The sequence below is a fragment of the Eurosta solidaginis genome, chromosome 1 (genome assembly GCF_040869045.1).
Source record: "Eurosta solidaginis isolate ZX-2024a chromosome 1, ASM4086904v1, whole genome shotgun sequence".
In the NCBI taxonomy this organism is placed as follows: domain Eukaryota; kingdom Metazoa; phylum Arthropoda; class Insecta; order Diptera; family Tephritidae; genus Eurosta; species Eurosta solidaginis.
Window position 1 is genome coordinate 24,565,223 of NC_090319.1, and position 10,125 is coordinate 24,575,347.

At 34.1% G+C, this 10,125-nt stretch overlaps 1 long non-coding RNA gene and 1 other non-coding gene across 2 annotated transcripts; both read left to right on the forward strand.

Moving 5' to 3' along the window:
* The first annotated feature begins 2,022 nt into the window (after positions 1–2,022).
* On the forward strand, positions 2,023–2,589 carry LOC137238918 (uncharacterized). Its single transcript, XR_010949244.1, has 3 exons — positions 2,023–2,126; positions 2,213–2,394; positions 2,446–2,589. It is a non-coding gene; the product is annotated as an uncharacterized lncRNA (long non-coding RNA).
* Positions 2,590–9,391: 6,802 nt separating this feature from the next.
* Positions 9,392–9,498, forward strand: LOC137238961 (U6 spliceosomal RNA). The gene has a single exon (XR_010949263.1). It is a non-coding gene; the product is annotated as a U6 spliceosomal RNA (small nuclear RNA).
* Positions 9,499–10,125: the final 627 nt, after the last annotated feature.

A 10,125-nucleotide genomic window follows, 5' to 3' on the forward strand; every position in this document is an offset into this window, starting at 1 on the left:
TGAAATGACCAGTGAGATCAGTTGTGTCAGTTAGATTGATTAGGAATCTGTCAATTTTACAGAATTTTGTTAACTTAAGAGCGACAATTTCTGTTCTGTTGAAATGACTAAACTAATTTGTTCGCTTGACAAAGAACTCGGTCGAATTAACCGTAATTCGATCAATTTCACCGAAACTCCATTAAGTCAAGAACAACAGAACAGATTTGTTGATTTTACTAGCACCATTTCTTTCAGTGTAGTTAAATAAAATTTGGACAGTAATATTAAATACTTTAATAAGAATTTTACATATCTTTGTTGAAGAACCTACCCAATTTCACAAAATTATACATTTTGCCGAAATTCTTTCACTCTTACTTTCGCACTCAAATTCTTCCGCGACTAATGTCATCCTTGCATATCGCTAGTAAAGGGCCCATTACTGATACTTAGCATAGACTTGACTAGACTTGGCATAAACTTGGCAACTTAGCCACGATTATACTCCACTTAGCACATACAATCTGGCATCATAATTAATAAATGTCAATTTGTATGACAAAATGTCAAAATGAAATGGAAACAAACAAATGGCATCTCAAAATGTAAACGTCACTTAGAACTTACATAGAAAATCAAAATTCAACAGACTTCTAAGTCAAGTTGAGTGTTGCTAAGTTTTGAGTAATCAGTAACAGGCAAAGTTCATTTATGAGAACTGTTAGTGACAGTTCTCAAGTCAAGTCAAGTCTATGCTAAGTATGAGTAATGCACCCTTAAGTCTATATAAAAGATAAGCGGAAATGTCAACAAAACTTAGTCTTGGAAATGGCATAAAAAGAGCAAATTGATAAAAAGCTTGTATCCCAATTTTAAATATATGTAATTTCTTGGTGTTTGAATATTTAAAATAAATCTTACATAGAAGGCAGGCTTAAATCGTCATTTTTCATTACAAAATCGTCCCAGCATCATTCTAGTTGAAAATCGTCAAAATGACGGTATCCTGCTGATCTTTTGTTTACATGCGCAATCTTCTGTGTATGATTTGTGTCTATAGATGGCAGTGTCGCCATCGAATTTTAAATAAAATTTCCCTTAATATATCAAAATCACTCTACATGTTAGTTATTGCAAAAGAATACTATGTTCAAACAGAAAAATAAATTGAGGCTATTTCGATTTAACTTGAGTGGTGTTCATACAACTCTATTTAACTTACACAATAGTAATTTGATTGCTGGTTGGCTCATCTCTACAGTAAGAACATATCTTTGTTAAGACTGTCAAAATGTGCGTGTTGGTATTAGGTGCTTGGAATGAAATGAAAATATAAAACTTTGAAATTTGTGTGTGTTGTAAGAAAATGTGTTCAATGTTTTGGTTTCATTTTGATTTTGCCATCTTCTTTTGACAATCCCTACTCCAGTGAAATGAAAGACATAAATTCAGCTGATGAGATGAGCCAACTATATAGTTCAACCATACGTAACTGCCTTTTAATATACTCAATAAACACACTTTACAATGTTGCATTTGCAGTTTGAAACAATTTATTACGCAATTTTTTTTAAATTGGCAATTTATTATTACAATTTATTATATGAAAAATTGCGTAATAAATTGCCCAAATAGTATAAATTGCCAATTTGGTGTGTGTTTGAACCTAGTATAAAGCTCGAAAATATAATTTATAGGTATCAAAGTGAACAGTTTAAACGGTAACCAAAATAGGCAAACGGTAACTACGTAACCAAACGAAATTTTGGTAACGAAATTCGGTTACAAGTAACCAAAAACCGCAACACTGACCACTATACTATGATTTTAGATTTTTTTTGGGAACGATTTAATATGACCACACTGAAACTTCTAGACCATTCCGTCCCCCATCCCTTAGTTCCATGAGGAACTTTTGGTGGCCAGAGAAATCACGGTCGTTGACCTTGGTGACAGTCTTCAACCCGTTTTTTTTTTATTATCTCTTCATTAGTGTTCCACTTTTTTAGATCAAAAAATGTACAAAAGAAAAAGCAATGACGAAAATTCGCATCCAAAAAGAGGAAGGGGAAATGGTGACCACGAGTGCTGTAACTGTGCAGCGCTAATCGATTCGTTATCAACTGAACTAGATAGTATAATTGGTATGTAATCATAACCAGCTATCATATAAAGCAATGGTTAAAAAAATTTTTTATCAATTTGTATAAATTTTGTTTTTTTTTTTCAGAGCAACAAAATCGTAACTTTTCAAAAATAATGGAAATGCTGGCTAGTAACACTGCTCTTTTAAATTCTTTGGTTCGTCTGGATAATGATGACGCTTCTATAGATGCATTATTTCCAATACAAGATGAAAATAGTTTAACAACTCTTAATGAGCAAATAAATGCAGAAAACAGAATGATTTATGTAAGTCTAATTTACAAACCATAAAAGCATTTATTAACTTACATCCTCAAGGTTAAGGAATGAAGTTGCTCATGAAGGGCAGTCCCATAAAGAAGATATTGTCGATATTAAGTCAAGATACCATAAATAAATTCAATTTGGACGGAACTCATGGAAAGGGAAGATTGAAGTATTACACAAGTTTTTACTCTGTTCTGCAAGGTAGGTTATTTTTACTATATATCGCCGGTACCATATAAAATTAACAGGTTTCATTATTTTTAATTTCCATGCGAATAACGAAACGTGGAAGTCTGCCATGGAAATTTGAACCACCTACTAAGTTTTGTTGGTACCGACGATATAATGTCAAAAACAGTTTTATTACATTACATTTTTTTTCTTATTTTATTAACAGATGCCATTTGTGAGTATGGATCCCGATGAGACTATTCGCAAAGCTCTCCAAGCTGTAAAAACAATATTTCCATAATGAATGTTTGAAGAAAAAACAATTAAAACTACCATCACCCTCATAAACTTTTTTTAAGTTACTTTACTATATGTAATTACATTTACATTTGCATAGAATGTATGCAGCTTATTTCTCTCTTGCAGAAAATATTCAGAATTTCTATGCATATGAATTTACTGCTAATTTTACTCGTACATTACTGTTTCTTATATACTCAAGCATTTAGACATCATCCCTGTGTAATATTACATCGCCGTAATTAAAAAAAATAGTACCTTAATTATAAAATAAAAAACATTTTTTTATGTGTTCGATAAATTTTTTTTTTTTTTTGTTTATTTTAAACATATGCTAAATATGTGTAATTTGTTGTGCTATTAAAGCAACTTTTCGCTTTGGTGATATTTATGAAAAAAATACCTTTGACCTCGAAGATTCGAAGATGTGAGAACGAAATGTTAAGAGGCAGTCACCTTCAATAACAAATTTCCTGAAGGGTAGCTATGCGTACATTCATTCATTCATCCATGCCTGCCAAACAGGTCTTAGATAGGGTGAACATGCGAATGTTCGGTACTTGGTAAACTTCTGTTAGTTAAAAGTATTTAAAAAACTGCGCTCAATATTTTGGTACCTATTTAATTTACGCTTAACCATTGAAACGGTTTTGGCCATCCAACAAATCGCGCCAGACGCTTCTGGTACTATGTGTAATTGTTCGTTGCATAAGAACGTTCCTCTGTGGCAAAGGATTTATTTATGAAAGGTGAGACTTGCGGTCGTTAACACTATGTAGCTGTTAAAAAACTTTGAACATTAGGACTGCCGAAATAGCTTTTACCCGATAAGCAATTTATATAAAATTTGGCCCGAGTAATTTACTTTAATTGATTTTGCAGAATCGGTAGAGGGGTTACCCTGAAGGATTTGGGGTGCCATCAAAGTTAATATTCCTCTGCCGGATATACGTAGACCTGATACGTTCCGGTAACTAGGTATTGATAAGGTACTTTCCCGACTCAATTATTACAAATTGGCAGGACAGGACCTCTTTAATTTAATCCTACTCCGAACGGCATCTGCAAGGCAGATGAGTTTTCACTGAGAACTTTTCATAGCAGAAATGCACTCGGAGTTCTTGCCGAACACTGTCGAGGGGCGATCCCGCCCAGGAAAAGTTTCTTCCAATTAAAAAAACTGTTTTCTAAATTTTCGATGTGGCTTTGACCGGGAGTTGAACCTATGATCTTCAGTGTGGTAGGCGCAGCATGTTAGCACCAAACAACGGCGGCCACAAATAAAATAAAAAATTGAGATTTATGCCAGTTGAAATTTTGAAATTTGGTATTACAGATCAGGGATGATAAATAGATTTTTTCATTTTGTACCAAACGAGGAAAAAAATGTACCAAATCATCCAAAAACGTAGCAAAAGTCTTCGGATGTTAATTTTAACCAAACTAGAGCTATATTCTGCTTCTTTATCCAAAAACTGTTTTTCATCAGGAAACTTTCTAACACAAATTAAAGGTAGTACAACAGGGAAATATGATTTATGAAGAAATACTTTTCCAGTAAAAATAATAAAAGAAGTTTATCGATTGAAGCGTACAATTATGTACATATATGAAAACATTTTTTTATTGGGTACCTGTAGGGAACATAAAATTAATATTTAAATAAAATAACAGCTGCATTCAATGCAAAAACATTTCATAAAAACATTTTAGGTACAAAAGATTTAGATTCAGGTATAAAAGTTGACAAATTGTCGCCTACATGTATACTAATAACTCATGTTTCAATCACTACTTTAACAGTTCTTGTTCTTTAAGTTCTTTAAATACCTCAGTTGACAAACAGATCTTTTTCGTATCTATATTATGACAACTATTGTTAGTTGATTTTATCAAGTCTTTAGTTTTTGTTAAATTCGAAACTGTATTTATTTGAAGTATATTTCTACACTTAGTTTTAATTCAATATTGTATAGAAAATATCGTTTCTACGTTTGTGGATGAATGCGGAGTCGACAATATGTCTTGAACTATTCTATAAATATTGGAAAACATTTGCGCATTTAATTTATTTTTAAATATTTAAATTCTTGAATTTTTTAAGACTCTCATGCTCTGCTAAAGCTCTATATTCAGAATTAGTTTTCTCTATTTTATCAAATGCAGATTTCGGAAACAAGTCCATAACTAAAGGTAAGGTGAAGGCTTTGCATCCCACAACAAAGTTTTATCATTCAGATTTACTTTCTTTAATAAATACTACAAAATTGTTTAACGAAGCTCTTAAATATGTGTACGTCATCCTTTTCGAAAAGGTTATTTGATAGAATAAAATCCACATTAACACCGCAGTAAACTTCATATGGGGGAGTTAAGTGATTTTCGTCTGAATCAATATTTAATGTCCAAATAAGCCTGGAGTCTAAATAAGATTTTTTTATAAAATTTTTATTTTGGTAATAAGTAAATGTATGCGAATATCTTCAGACTGGATTTCTATATTCACATTGTTTGTTTCATTTAATATATAAGAAAGAAATATAAAATATGCTTTTTAAAAAGGATTTTGAAAATTTTCAGATATGAGATTAACTGCTTTTATTTTCAAATACGTACAGATTAAAATAATACTTGACGGCATCCCATGAAGAATTATATCTATAACTGCTTGTATCAAAAGCCACCTTGTGGGGGCGTACTTTAGTATAACAAGCATTTCTGTACCGAAATGTTTTTGAAAATTCTGAAAGTCTCCCCCCCCCCCCCCCCCCCTAAGGGGGCTGTTACAAAAATGATAGTTTACGTCTTTTAAAAATGTATCATTTTAGTTGGGAAATACATCACAAGCGGCCATTGAAGCTAAATTTAAAATGTGGCAAACACATCCATTAGCATGCAGATTTGGAACAACTTGCTTCAGCCTTGCTTGCACTCCGCTTTTTGCTCCCATCATAACCGAGGAATTGTCGGCAGTGAAACCAATAATTTTTTCAAGTGGCTTTGAATGGTCCTTCAAAGACTTAATAATGGCATTAAAAATACCCTGCGCGCTACTATCGGTCAAAGGTATCAAATCTAAAAATCTATCAGTGCACTTTTTATCAAAAATTCGAATCAAAACTGCCAAATTTTTGGATATACATATATCAGTCGTATCATCGATTATTAGAGAGTAATAATTCTTCTGACAAAATGCAGTTATGGATTTACAATTTTCTGGCCCTGTTATTTGACTTATTCTCACAAATATGCCCCTCAATAATAACTAAAACCTCTTTAATATCTGTAGATGTTGTCCAGTCCAACACTAAAATCATTTCCACAGCATTTTTTAAAGCTACCGTTAGCAAGAAATCGGAGTGGAGCCCATAATTTTAAAATAGGAGTACAGCCATCCCTCGAACGCGTTTGCGGAAATTGTCCTACATTTTGATTAGTGAGGAGCAAAATGCTTCCTTACGTAACCGAAAATAGATTACAAATCTGCAAAATAACTTCATTAGAATCTAATCATTTGCCACTTAACCGTTTTCTTACTTGGTGCTTGGTAGTTCCAAAAGATTGGAGTGATCACGCGAATTTTTTCCGTATTCAGGCATGTCAATTTTGTCACTAACATTTTCGTCGTTATAAAATAAATCTAGGCTAATATCCATTTTGCTACTAATAAAAAAACACTTTTGCATATTCTTAAATTTACGCCATAAATTGATTATTTATCTGTCAAATCATCACTTTTTTAGGTTGGCAACATCAATTTAACTTCAACTGAAATAAATTGCAATTCGTAATATCAAACAGGAGTTGGGTCGTCTCAAGTTGAGTTGTTTTATTTATGATCCAACTAAGTTGAATTGTAAACCGTAATAGGGGCATTAATCCATCAACCTGAAATATTTGGTTTCAACTCTATGGCTAACTTTTTACAAGGCACGGACATTAAATTACAGAAGGTGATTAAAAAATATTCCTTTAGAAATTTTAAGTGTATAGTAAAATCGATAAAAATCTACTAATTGTAAAATAATACTTGTGTGTCTGACTTCGTACACATTTACTCTATGTATGGCTGTATGCCATTTGAAATCACGGTTGCCACTTTGGACGATTTGGACCAAAAATGGTCCACTCCAAACTTATTTGGTCCGCCGGGCCCCTTTTTTTTAATTTTTGTCCTTTTTGGTAAGCAGGCACGACTTTGATACATGTTTTACTTTTTCACTGCTGTAATAATAAACAACACTGTTGATTTCAATCCAATTTCACTAGCCCAAATACTATCTACCTTTTACTTTAGTGAACCTTTTACCACAATTACTAGGCCTGTGTCGCACAAAAACTACTATTTTTAAAAATTACACAAATGAGAGCAAATTACCCAACAGATGATTTCGGCAAGGAAGCATTACCAAAATTGTATTAGATCTTAGGACAAGCAAATTTTCGCTCATTTAAGATGAAGCAACGTACTCATCGATCGTTTATTAAAAACTTTTCGCTAAAGACTTGTCATTAATCTATAATAAAAAAATAAGTCGGGTTTTCCTTCCTGACGCTATAATCCAGAACGCTCGAACCAATTTCCACGGTTTTGGATTCGTTTGAAAGGCCTCGGGCTCCGTGAGGTTTATAGGAAAGAAAATTCAGGATCGACGCACAGTGTCTCGAGATATAGGCCACAACGTAGACCCGGGTAACCCTAGAATGTGTTTATAGAATATGGATATCAAATGAAAGCTGTTGATGAGTGCTTTAGTAGAGGGTAATTTTCATACCCCTGGGTGACTAGGGTCTCGAGATATAGGCCAAAACGTGGGCCCGTGAACGCCTAGATAGTGTTTTTACATTATGGGTATTAAATTGAAGTTGTTGATGAGTGCTGTAGTACAGGGTAGTTTTCATACCTATTGGTGACTAGGGTCTCGATATAGGCCAAAACGTGGATCAGGGTAACACTGAGATGTGTTTTTACATTATGGATATCAAACTGAAGCTGTTGATGTATGCTTTAGTACAGAGTAAGTTTTACAGCGCTGGGTGACTAGGGTATCGGGATATAGGCCAAAACATGGACCCGGATACCCCTATAATTTGTGTGTATTATGGATATCAAATGAAAGCTGTTGCTGAGAGCTTTAAAATAATTTTCATTGTGATATTCGATTTAGTCGCATCAACCTGGCAAAACTGATAAATATGCATGCGAAGCCGAAATAAGGACATGAATTAATAATACCCACATACCTATTTACATACGTCCTATTCGATTTGCCTTAAATTTGGTATATAAATTTGCCTATATTAGTATTTACGATGCTCTTTTCCGGGAAGTAGACCAGAGACGGACTGGAACTGGGATTAGGATTAGGACTGGGACTGAGACTTAGACTGAGACTCGGAGTGGGACTGGGACTGAGAGTCGGAATGGGACTGGAACAAAATACATACCACCCTCTGGGACTGGCAATAAGATATGAAGAAGAATGAGAAAAAATTGAGAGAAGAGAAAAGAGAGAAGGAGACTGAGAAAGAGACAGAATAACACGATGAGATGGATATAGATGAAGCGGAAAATACGGAGAGGGGTGAATACAAAGATTAGGAAAAGTGTAGAGGGGCGAGGACGGAGTTAGACGGAAAAATCTTATTAAAATGTATACATATAGACCAAATTTAGGGCAGAACAACGTCTGCCGGGTCTGCTAGTTAATAAATAAAAGGTATGCAAAATAAAACAATGTAAGAGTATATCGGTGTATTCGATAATATATTTTGAAAAATTCTAATTTTTTTCCGCCTTCGGATTATTAAAACTGAGCTCAAGATGCGTCGTTTGACACCTCTCCCGGTATTTTTGGAAACGTATTAACAGTAGACCCCTCTTGTAAACTATTACCAAAGGGAGATAAAAACGTTTCGTGTAAAATAATTCCCGACAAGATGCTAGCTGACAAAGAAACCTCAATAATACCGTTGTTAATAAGATACCATTGTTACAAAATAGAGACTTTCAAAACTTCTGAGTTTTAATGTGAGGCCGTATATATACATACGTCATTTTATATTTTTGGGAAAAAGGAAGATTATATAAAAATGGTATTATCGAAAAATTATTCTAAGAATTGATTAATTTTGTATTTAATGTATAAAATAAGGAACAGAGCGCAACTGTGTCTTATTGAAACCAAACTGCGCTATAAAGTGGAGTTTATTTCACTCTAATTTACCATTGTTTGTACATCAATAAAAGAAAACTAATTTGGTGTTTTTTTTTTTTTTTTTGAAGTTTTGTTCTTTTTCTCAATTAATTTTGGTCCCAAATGAAAACATGGTCTGGCAACCGTGTTTGAAATTCTCTGCTGCATGTTAGTTTTATTCCTTCTCTCTCATTTAATTTCTCTTTGTTATCAGAGCGCAAGTTTGCAGCGTTGTGGGAACTATTCGTTCGTGCATTTATATGTTGTAATTCATTGATGCTTTTTCGGTTTACCGCTAGTATAAATATACACTTTGCTTAGTTAACATTGTTCTTGCTTCGGCAGAACATATACTAAAATTGGAACGATACAGAGAAGATTAGCATGGCCCCTGCGCAAGGATGACACGCAAAATCGTGAAGCGTTCCACATTTTTTGGTAAAATTTTGCATTGTAAAAGTTTGGATTTCAGCAATAATACGCATATTTAAAGCAGAGCTGAGTTGAATTTATTTGCGGCATTGTAGATGGCCGCAGCAGTTGACTGATAACTAAAGCTGGAGACATTGGTGCTTTATCAGTAACCGTATCGGTAACCTTTTAACAGCTGATTCGACCAACCTTATGAGAATCAATGCAATCGATTATTGGTGCCGCTAAGGTCGTAACCGTATCGTAGCCAACCAATTGGGTTTTGGTTTACCGTCGTAACGATAAACAGCTGATTACGTTAGGGATATGGATACAGCGATACGACATACGGCACCAATGACTCCGGCTTAACGTCCACGGCTCCGCTTTTTGCGTGCCCCTATTCTCTGATTTTGTGGCATCATATGAGTAGATCCCATTGTTAAGTAGTCTTTCTGCAACTTAACATGCAAACGATCCAACGCAACAAGGCGGGATGTACCAACTTCGTCCATGTTTGACTTATATGCACTTCTATAAGCCTCTTTATAGCTTGGAGTAGGAAAGATGTTAGGTTAATGGGACTGTAGTTTTGGGGCGTACAATGAATGAACTTCCCCGCATTCGGTAGGAAGACGACACAAGCTGTCCA